The sequence below is a fragment of the Giraffa tippelskirchi genome, chromosome 1 (assembly GCF_054371585.1).
Source record: "Giraffa tippelskirchi isolate mGirTip1 chromosome 1, T2T-mGirTip1v1.2.pri, whole genome shotgun sequence".
Classification (NCBI taxonomy): domain Eukaryota; kingdom Metazoa; phylum Chordata; class Mammalia; order Artiodactyla; family Giraffidae; genus Giraffa; species Giraffa tippelskirchi.
Genome location: NC_137275.1, coordinates 112,644,570 through 112,655,279, shown reverse-complemented (window position 1 = coordinate 112,655,279; position 10,710 = coordinate 112,644,570). Strand labels below are relative to the sequence as shown.

The 10,710-nt window shown below is 44.3% G+C and overlaps 1 long non-coding RNA gene across 1 annotated transcript in view; it reads left to right on the top strand.

Moving 5' to 3' along the window:
- Positions 1 to 107: 107 nt before the first annotated feature.
- The window catches only part of LOC145506922 (uncharacterized), a 70,941-nt gene continuing 60,338 nt past the window's right edge, over positions 108 to 10,710 (top strand). The window contains exon 1 of the long non-coding RNA XR_014054447.1: positions 108 to 272. This is a non-coding gene — a long non-coding RNA (uncharacterized LOC145506922). The remainder of the gene's footprint in view (positions 273 to 10,710) is intronic.

The window sequence follows — 10,710 nt, the reverse complement described above, 5'->3', positions numbered from 1 at the left end:
AGCCCCCTCGGCCTTACGCTCCGCGACGCTCCGCCGTTGGGCGGGGCGGGGCGGGGCGGGGAGGGGCGGGGCGGGGCGGGGAGGGGCGGGGCGGGGCGGGGAGGGGCGGGGCGGGGAGGGGCGGGGCCAGGCCGGCGGGATTGACAGCCGGAGGCGGCGGCCTCCGCAAAAGGCCAGACGCGGCGCCCGCCCGGCTCTACGCGTCCGCCGTCTCGCCTCCTGGAGCTGCCGAGGCCACAGACATCAGCGCGCTCCTCCCAGGAAAGAACGAGGTGGGCCGTGCGGAGGCGGGGGAGCGCGGCGAGGGGGCGGGGCGGGCGCGGAGGTGCTGGGGCGCGACGGCGTGACGGCGCGAGAAGGGGCGGGGCGCGTCGCCGAGGGGCCGGGGCGCGTCGCCGAGGGGCCGGGGCGCGGCGCCGAGGGGCCGGGGCGCGGCGCCGAGGGGCCGGGGCGCGGCGCCGAGGGGCGCGGCGCGGCGGCAGTGAGCCTCCGGCTCGGCGGCGAACGAGCCACTAGGAGAGGAGCCCCCGAGTGACGCCCGCGGTTGGCAGGGCGGGCCGGCCACGGGCTCGGAGCCTGAGACCCCGCGGGGGAGCCTGCCCACTCAGCGTCCCGGGCGGAGGGAGAGCTCACGGGACAGCCCTGCAGAGAAGGGAGCGGGGAGTGGTGCGCCTCAGGCGGAGTCAGGGCACTCTCAGGTGGAGCCCAGGTGGGGTCCCCGAGACGAGCACATCCCTGGAGGGTCACTGCGCAGCCCGAGGAAGAACCAAGGGGCTTGGGGCTGGCACGGCTGGTCAGAACCTGCCTGGTCTGCGCCTGCTGTCGCGAGAGGCCGTGGCTGGTATAGCGAGCAGCAGCTTTGGCCCCAGAGGTCCCTCACCCGCATGACCGCTTGACCCAAGGGTGTCCCCCTTCTTGACCGAGGCCGGCTGCGTGGGCGGGCCCGGGGCTCCAGAGCCTCAGCACCTGGAGGGGGGGCCCTGAGCAAGCCGAGGGGCGGCACGTGGGTGGCCCCCAGGAGAAGTCCCCGGTTCTGGGCCACAAGCCACATCTCCAGCTGATTCCAGAGCCTGTTTTCCCCAAGCAGCCAGGTGAGTGGAAACCCAGCACCGCCACAGGAAACCGTGTCCCCACGGGAACAGCAACGGCCCCCTTCAGGGCAAGGACCTCGGAGAAACATGCCGCCAGCCTTGGGGCCCCGGTTCCCTGATGTTGTGTAGAAGATAACAGCCCTTCTCCACAGGACAGGCCACAGTGGCCGGGCTCCAGGCGGTCAGGTACTGTGGTTGGCAGTATCCTGAGTGTGGGCTGTCACTGGTGGCTTGCTTCTGATTAAAGTTTACATACTAAGGTCAGACAAAAGAAGTTAAACGGAAAGTTCTCTGTGCTGTCTGCCTTCCTTCCCCATTAACCAGACGTCAAAGATTGGAGAGACGCCTGGCCTGCAAAGATCCACCTTCCTTCCTTCTGACCTAGCAGTGCAATGTCTTACAAGATTAGCATTCTTGGCCAGCTCTGTAGGGGGTCGTAATGACTTACTGCTCAGTTTGCTTGAGTTGATCTATATCCTTAGTGAGCTTTGATGTATAATCCTTTATCTCAAAACTGTATGGGATCATGCCTTGGGCTTTTAACAGGCTCTCTCAAAGCGTCTGAGAGTTTGTCTCCTGGGTTATAATCTTCACTTTATTTTTTTTCAATTTTTTAAAAATATTTTTAATTGAAGGATTATTGCTTTACAGAATTGTGTTGTTTTCTGTCAGACCTCAACATGAATCAGCCATAGGTATACATATATCCCCTAGCTTGGATAAAATTCTTTTTTAACTTAATTGAATTTTCACTGACACCTCTAACAGTGTAATGGGCAAAGGTGGCGCTCCTGGGTTTACGTTACAGAGGACTGAGCCTTCCCTGCAGCTGGCCTCCATACCCCCTTGCTTGCACATGTTCTTGAAGCCAGCTGCCATGGTGGGAGGCCCAGGTGGCCAGCAGCCCAGGAAGGACTAAATCTGCCAACGTCACAGGAGCTTGGACGCAGATCCCTGCCCCGTCCAGCTTTCAGGTGAGAGGCAGATGGTACTTGAAGGCAGGCTTTCAGGAGACCAGGGAGTGAAGGACCTCGTTAAACTGTGCCCAGATTCCTGATCCACAACAACTATGACATCCTATGTGGTTAAGCCACCATGTAACTGGCAACAGATAAGTGTATTCATTTGCTAGGGCTGCTATAACCAAGCCCCACAGACTGGGAGGCTCCAACAGCAGGAATTTATCTTCTCACCTCCCTGGAGGAGGCTGAACTCCAAGACCAAGGTGTGAGCAGGCTAGTTCCTCCTGAGGCCTCTCTCCTTGCTGTGTGGACGGCCGTCTTCTCCGTGCGTCTTCACGTGTTCTTCCTTCTATGCATTGTTGTTTTTGTTGTTTAGTCGCTGAGACCCATCCGACTCTTGAGACTTCACGGACCGTAGCCCAGCAGGCTCCTCTGTCCATAGGATTTTCCAAGCAAGAATACTGGAGTAGGCTGCCATTTCCTTGTCCAGGGAATCTTCCCGACTTAAGGATCGAGCCCACATCCCCTGCATTGGCAGATTCTTTACGGCTGAGCCACCTGGGAAGCCCCCTTTCATGCATGTCTGGGTCCTAATCTTCTTTTCTTGTAAGGACAATGGTCATATGGATTAGGGCCCACCATCATGACTTCATTTTATCTTAATCACACCATTAAAGACCCTTTTTCCAACTACAGTCACATTCTGAGGTGCTGGGGGTTAGGACACAACGTGTGAATTTCCAGGGGACACAACTCAGCCCATCACGGTACGTAGCGCAGCTGTCTCCTGTAGCCACTCTGATGTCTTCAGTACCAGGACCTCAGTTCTACCTGGGCAGTTTTTCACTGCATTTCTCTCCTTCCCTTCAGCTGGCTGTAGCTGTGTGACTAAATAAGTTTTGGCTGATGAGATGTAAGCAGAAGTGATGGGTACCTCTTAAAAGCAAGGGGTACACCTGTATTCTTCCTCTACTGGGCTGGGGACATAGTGGTTGGCTCTTAAACAGTCACTTTGGATCATTAGGATGAAAGCCACATCCCAGGATGATGGTGCTGGCAGGACTGGGTGGAGATGCCATTCCAGCCTGCCTACATCAGATCTGGACTGCCCACAGACAAATACCTATAGGAGAGAAATGTAACTCCATTTTTGCTTAAGCCACTTTTATGTTGGATTATACTGTATATCAGCAATCAATGCAAAGAAATAGAGGAAAACAATAGAATGGGAAAGACTAGAGAGCTCTTCAAGAAAATTAGAGATACCAAGGGAACATTTCACGCAACGATGGGCTCAATAAAGGACAGAAATGGTAGGGACCTAACAGAAGCAGAAGATATTAAGAAGGGGTGGCAAGAATAAGCAGAAGAACTGTACAAAAAGATCTTCACAACCCAGATAATCACGATGGTGTGATCACTCACCTAGAGCCAGACATCCTGGAAGGTGAAGTCAAGTGGGCCTTAGGAAGCAGCACTACGAACAAAGCTAGTGGAGGTGATAGAATTCCAGTTTAGCTATTTCAAATCCTGAAAGATGATGCTGTGAAAGTGCTGCACTCAATATTCCAGCAAATCTGGAAAACTCAGCAGTTGCCATAGGACTGGAAAAGGTCAGTTTTCATTCCAATCCCAAAGAAAGGCAATGCCAAAGAATGCTCAAACTACCGCACAATTGCACTCATCTCACATGCTAGTAAAGTAATGCTCAAAATTCTCCAAGCCAGGCTTCAGCAATACATGAACCATGAACTTCCAGATATTCAAGCTGGTTTTAGAAAAGGCAGAGGAACCAGAGATCAAATTGCCAACATCCTCTGGATCATTGAAAAAGCAGGAGAGTTCCAGAAAAACATCTATTTCTGCTTTATTGACTATGCCAAAGCCTTTGACTGTGTGGATCACAATCAACTATGGAAAATTCTGAAAGAGATGAGAATACCAGAACACCTGACCTGCCTCTTGAGAAACCTGTATGCAGGTCAGGAAGCAACAGTTAGAACTGGACATGGAACAACAGACTGGTTCCAAATAGGAAATTAAGTACGTCAAGGCTGGATATTGTCACCCTACTTATTCAACTTATATGCAGAGTTCTTCATGAGAAATGGTGGACTGGAGGAAGCACCAGCTGGAATCAAGATCGCCAGGAGAAATATCAATAACCTCAGATATGCAGGTGACACCACCCTTTGGCAGAACGTGAAGAAGAACTAAAGAGCCTCTTGATGAAAGTGAAAGAGGAGAGTGAAAATGTTGGCTTAAAGCTCAACATTCAGAAAACTAAGATCATGGCATCCAGTCCCATCACTTCATGGCAAATAGATGGGGAAACAGTGGAAACAGTGGCTGACTTTATTTTTCTGGGCTCCAAAATCACTGCAGGTGGTGACTGCAGCCATGAAATTAAAAGACACTTACTCCTTGGAAGCAAAATTATGACCAAACTAGACAGCATATTTAAAAGCAGAGACATTACTTTGCCAACAAAAGTCCGTCTAGTCAAGGCTATGGTTTTTCCAGTGGTGATGTATGGATGTGAGAGTTGGAATGTAAAGGAAGCTGAGCACCAAAGAATTGATGCTTTTGAGCTGTGGTGTTGGAGAAGACTCTTGAGAGTCCCTTGGACTGCAAGGAGATCCAATCAATCCATCCTACAAGAGATCAATCCTGGGTGTTCATTGGAAGGACTGATGTTGAAGCTGAAACTCCAATACTTTGCCCACCTCATGCTAAGAGTTGATTCATTGGAAAAGACCCTAATGCTGGGTGGGATTGGGGGCAGGAGGAGAATGGGACGACAGAGGATGAGATGGTTGGATGGCATCACCGACTTAATGGACATGGGTTTGGGTAGACTCCGGGAGTTTGTGATGGACAGAGAGGCCTGGCGTGCTGTGATTCATGGGGTCGCAAAGAGTCGGACACGACTGAGCGACTGAACTGAACTGAACTGAACATGAGTACATCTTGTAATGATAACTCTAGAACAATGTACTCCTTCTGTCCAGTATTTAATAGATAGTAGTGTGTTGTACTCTTGACTGTAATTAGAGTGATACAATGAAATATAGTTCAGCTATTTAAGAAATAATAATAAAAGCAAAAATGATATTAGTGAAATGAAAGCAAATGTCAGTAAGCATCAGCTGAGAGCATGTTTTAGACAGGGAGGAGTTTAAGGCAATTCCTTAAATCCTCTCAAGATACCAAGTCAAGGAGATTAATGAATTAACTGCTTTTCTCTTTGGCATTCTTTATTATTCTTGGCTTCTAGTAATCACAGCATAAATATTAAATGACTGAGTAAAGTGAGCAAAAAATTAGTATTAAGTTAACTTCTCATCTTTAAAAATCACTCTATATAGCCTCCTCACTAATTATATATGTGAGCAAACACAAATAGCTGCATTTAATTTTTATCCTAGTATGATTCAGGATGTTGAGTCATTACTACTGCCACAGTCGGCTAGAACAAATGGTTGGGGTCATTCTCTCATTTATATAAAATTATTGAGACAACTACAGGGCTAAGAACTTCATCGTAATATCATCTAATCACTAAAAGTATGCTATAATATAGGCACAGAAAAGCCTAAGAATTAGAAGGGTTAGGATGCTCTCTTATGTTATTATCTCAAAGAGTGTGAATGAGATGCAATACCTTGTTAGGATAGTGGTTAATTTATTCTTATTTTGCCTGTTTTCAAGGTAATCAGAGTGTTCAGAAATGATAAGACCTAAATTTAGAGTTTATAAGCATTTGGTTAGAATCTTATATTAGCCACGTGAATTGTATGACCTTGCACAATTAGAGAGAGAGAATCTGCTATACTTAATACATGTACTATATGCATATTATTATATATAACATTATATCTATTTAAAATCATGGTTTCTCTGTCAGGTTAAATTAGGAAAACTACCTATCTATACTTTCTTGCTATCTCAGTTTAGATAGACTGCCACATAATAGTTAGAGTGAAGATTAGTTTCAATTACTCCACTGCTCTCTGCTCAGCAGTAAAGAATCCACTTGCCAACGCAGGAGATGTAGGTTCAAATCCTGATCTGGGAAGATCTTCTAGAGAAGGAAATGGGAACCCACTCCAGTATCCTTGCTTGGAGAATCTCATGGGCACAGAAGCCTAATGGGCTACAGTCCATGGGGTCACAAAGAGTTGGACATGACTTAATGACTAAATGACAACAGAAACAATTCCACTGCTCTCGCTTATCCCTAGCTAATAATTAGGACTATGTCACTATATCTTTTAAATAATAGTTATCATTTATATAATGATTGTGATGTGAAATGCAATATTCTAAACACTTTACATATAATTTATTTAACTGTCACACAAAAATATACTAACAAAATTTCGCAGCAGTTGCTATCACTGTCGTCTTTCTCTTACAGTTGAGGGAGCTAAAGCACAGAGAGCTGGAGAGCTAAGATGTGATGAAAATAGGATTGGAGCCCAGGCTCCTGCCTCCAAAACTTCAAGACAGATTGGCTGTGTTAGCTATATTCTCATTATTGATTCCATATGTTGTATGGGGACATTGAAGCTTAATGTTCTGAGTCACTCCACAAGATGTGTGAAGTCAAAGTTCATGAGGACAACCATGAAGGTGGTTAGAGAATTAATAGTGTTGCCTCCGTGAGACAGGCTGTGGTGCAGACTTGCTGAAGGCAGGACAGAATGACTCAGTTATTTCCTAAAAATATAGTCCGTTACTCTCGGGGACTCACAGCGAGCATCCCTCTCAATAGACAAAGAAGGGTTTCCCTGGTGGCTCAGCCCTTAAACAACCTGCCTACAATGCAGGAGAATGCCTACAATTCAGGAGACCTGGGTTTGATCCCTGGTCAGGAAGATTCCCTGGTGAAAGAAATGGCAACCCATTCTAGTATTCTTACCTGGGAAATCCAATGGACAGAGGAGCTGGGCGGGGCCACAGTCCATGGGGTTGCAAAGAGTCGAACACGACTTAGTAACTAAACCACCTCTGCCGCCACCACCACCATCCATGTAGAGAAACGTGAATGAGAAGAGAAGCACGAGGGGAAAAGTTGGAGATGAGCGTGAATCTTGGATTCTTGCTTTCAATGGGAATGACCAAAAAGATTCAATCAAACTGAAGTGATTCGCTAAATTTTTCATAAATATATAGCAAAACAATGTTAGAACAGAAAATAAATTAATTAAAACTATCAGGTAGCCAATCATGTTTCAGTTTATTTCTGTTAACAAAAAAGCTTATTTAAACAAGGTGAGTGTTTCAGATCCCTGCAGAAGCTGTAAAAGAATGACGCAGGTAGATTTATTTGTGGGTAATATCTAATACATATGATTTTGTAACTATTTTGACACGTTAGTGGTCTCAGATCCATAAAAGTCTATTTTTGCATCAATAAAGCCAATCTGATAAACACAAAAGCTACTTACCAAAGAAGGAGACATTTTCCTATTACCTAGATAAATGATTTCACTGATAGAAGCAAGGACTTTTTATACATTCTCAAGCCATTAGGGACCTAATAACTGAAGATTCCAAACATGTTCATTTCCAAGAGATTCCTGGGGAATAATTAGTAAGTTATTGTGAATTATTATTTTGAAACAACTTCATAATTATAATAGCAATTCTGTTAGTGTTAGTTTGAAGAGGCAATTTTTGCTCTCAGTAGTATTGTGGTGGTTTTTTCCTGACACTTGAAATCCCACTAGAGTCCTACACTCTAATACTGTAGAGGTTCTTTTAAATAGTTCATATATTTTAAAATGTAGCTCTCATCTAAATTATTTCAAAAACCACATGGAAGTTCCTAAAAATGTTACTTGATATCCTCAGCACTGAAATGTAATATTTTTTGTTGCACTGAAGGGTGAGACCAGCAGAGGCTACTATAGAGCCTGTCATCAGTAGGTGCTTTCTGAGAAGATGAAAGGACTTTATTTTTTAAAATTATCTATCTACCTATATATTTACTTTTGTCTGTGCAGGGTCTTCCTTGCTGTGCATGGGCTTTCTGTAGTTGCAGAGAGTGGGGGTACTTTCTGTTGCAGACCACGGATTCTAGAACTTGGGCTCTAATACCACAGGCTCAACAGTTGCGGTGCATGGCTTAGATGCCCTTTGGCTTGTGGTTATCTTCCTGGACCAGGGATTGGCCCTGTAAAGTTGTTGCTGGACCATGAAAACACGGCCGGGATTCTTAGCCTCTGGAGAAGAATTCAATCCGGGGCCAAGATGAGGCTTGATCGCTCAGAGCTTTTGTGTAATAAAGTTTTATTAAAGTATAAAGGAGATAGAGAAACTTCTCACATAGGCATCAGAAGGGGACAGAAAGAGTGCCCCCCTGGTAGTCTTCAGCTGGATGTTACATAGTCATCAGCAGTCTGTTAATGAAAGAAAGAAATGTCTTAAAACTCAGAATGGCACCAGGCCCCTCATCCATAAGATGTTTTTTGGGATAATCTTGGCACCAGACGAGGAATCCCGGGTCATAAAACGATTGACTTGAAACTTGTAGAAGGGCAGATTACCATGCAAATAGCTTCATTTACATAGATTAGGGGAACAATGTCTGAGTATCACATACTGGTTTGTCAAGTCTGTTATGAGCCATTAGGCGAACTGACTTGAAGCTAGAGTTTGGGGTAAATGCATAGTACATTAACATAGCTTAAGACAAACATTTTCATAAGAAGAATGCATAGGTTAACTCAAGGTTTGAGAATAGTTAACTTCAGGTGAAACCAGGTGTCATTATGACAACACAGTATTTTAAGAGAAACCTCATTTAAATTTGTTTAGAGAAGGGAAAAAATATCACTAGTTTGTTTCCTCCTGCCACTTAAGAGAGATAAAAATGTCTGACACTTGCAGCCTATTTCCTCCATTTGGAGACCCCTGGCCTTCCTGCCTGTTACCCTCTCAACCCCATGTCCTCTGCAGTGGCAGGTAGACTTTTAACCACTGGGCCACCAGGAAAGTCCCAGAAGGACCTTTAAATAAGAGTCTTATGCCTGAGAGCATCAAAAGGAGGCAAAACCATCCCAGTTAGTAAACAGTTTTTCATCGTCAACTTGATTGTTCTTATGTGCATTTTGTATGACAGTTTCACTAAAACAATGATATTTCAGCGGCTCTCAGAAAAGCTTGCAGAACTTGTGGTAATTACACAGTACTAGAGTACCCAAACTGGAAATTTGCATGGCTACAAACACAGAGCTGTCTTCCCTTCACAGCATTTGCCAAATTTTAAATTGTTTGGAGTGGGGGTTAAAGATATATCAAAAACCTCTGAAAGACAAGAGTAGACGATTCTTTTTTTTTTTTGGAACACATGTACACCCATGGTGGATTCATGTCAATGTATGGCAAAACCAATACAATATTGTAAAGTTAAAAAACAGATAAATAAACTAATTAAAAAAAGAGTAGACAATTTTATATTACTTTCGTGCTGAAGAGACCAAGAAAGCTCAAGTACTTATGTGAAAGTCCTAGGTTGCTATGCCCTAGTAAGAGGGGTGAACTGGAGATACAGTGCATGTTGCCCAAACCAAAAGAATCAGTTTTCTATTGAATGGGGCTTACCACTCTTAATTGCATCAGAAAAATAATTGAAGCTTCGTTGATTTGAGAAATCCTGTAGAACATCTTTGTAGTCTGTATGGCATAAAATAAACAAATTACTAAGCATGATAACAGGAAAGATTTTATGCCCATACAAGAGGGAAAATGCCAAAAGCAAATACACATTGAACCAAAATTGGAGTTGGCAAGCAAGAATTTAAAAATAATTCTAAAAACATCCTAAAGAAAACTGTCAAAAAAAAAAATTGAAAATGACAAAAATTGGGAGACATTCCACAAATGATTGGAAACCTTAGAAAATAAAAGAGAATTGAACATACATCTAAATTAGCAACTTATTGAATGGATTTATTGATACATTGAATTTTTAAAAACAAAGAATTGGATGAAAAGTGACAAGGTCAAAAGTGTTTGTATTAAGGATCTTTGGTTTGGAACTTGCAACTAATCTGGTAAAGGAGGTCATCAGGAAAATATATGCTACTTCCACTCAAATACTTAAATGCTCACCATGAACCGGCCTTAAGAAAACAGATTTTCCTAGCAAATGCTCTTTCACATTGGCACTGCTTGAGAAGAATGAACTTAAAAAGTGTTTTCCATATACCATAGAACCTGGAATCCTTACATCTTTCAGACAATAGATGGCACCAAGACAACTATCTAATCTAGTTAGTACGCCTCTGAGTCAGTCCTGAAAAAGAAACTTTCAGTGGTCTTAAAGATTTTTGCATAACTGAGATTTCCAATTATGTTAGTACTCTGTTTCTCACCGTGTATATATGTTTGTTTGGGTTTTTTTTTCAGAAATTTAAATTTTCTTTTAAGAAATTCTCCCATTACTTGGTAAATTGATAACACTTCTCTCTGTGCAGGAAACTATGACTCTCAGGTTCCAGTAAATCATTATCAAGCAAAAAGTCCTGATTCTTCTCATCCTTCGTATTAATACCCAAATATTCTTGTTGTTGTTTAGTCTCTAAGTCATGTCTGACTCTTTGCACCCCCACGGACTGTAACCCACCAGGCTCCTCTTTCCATAGAAT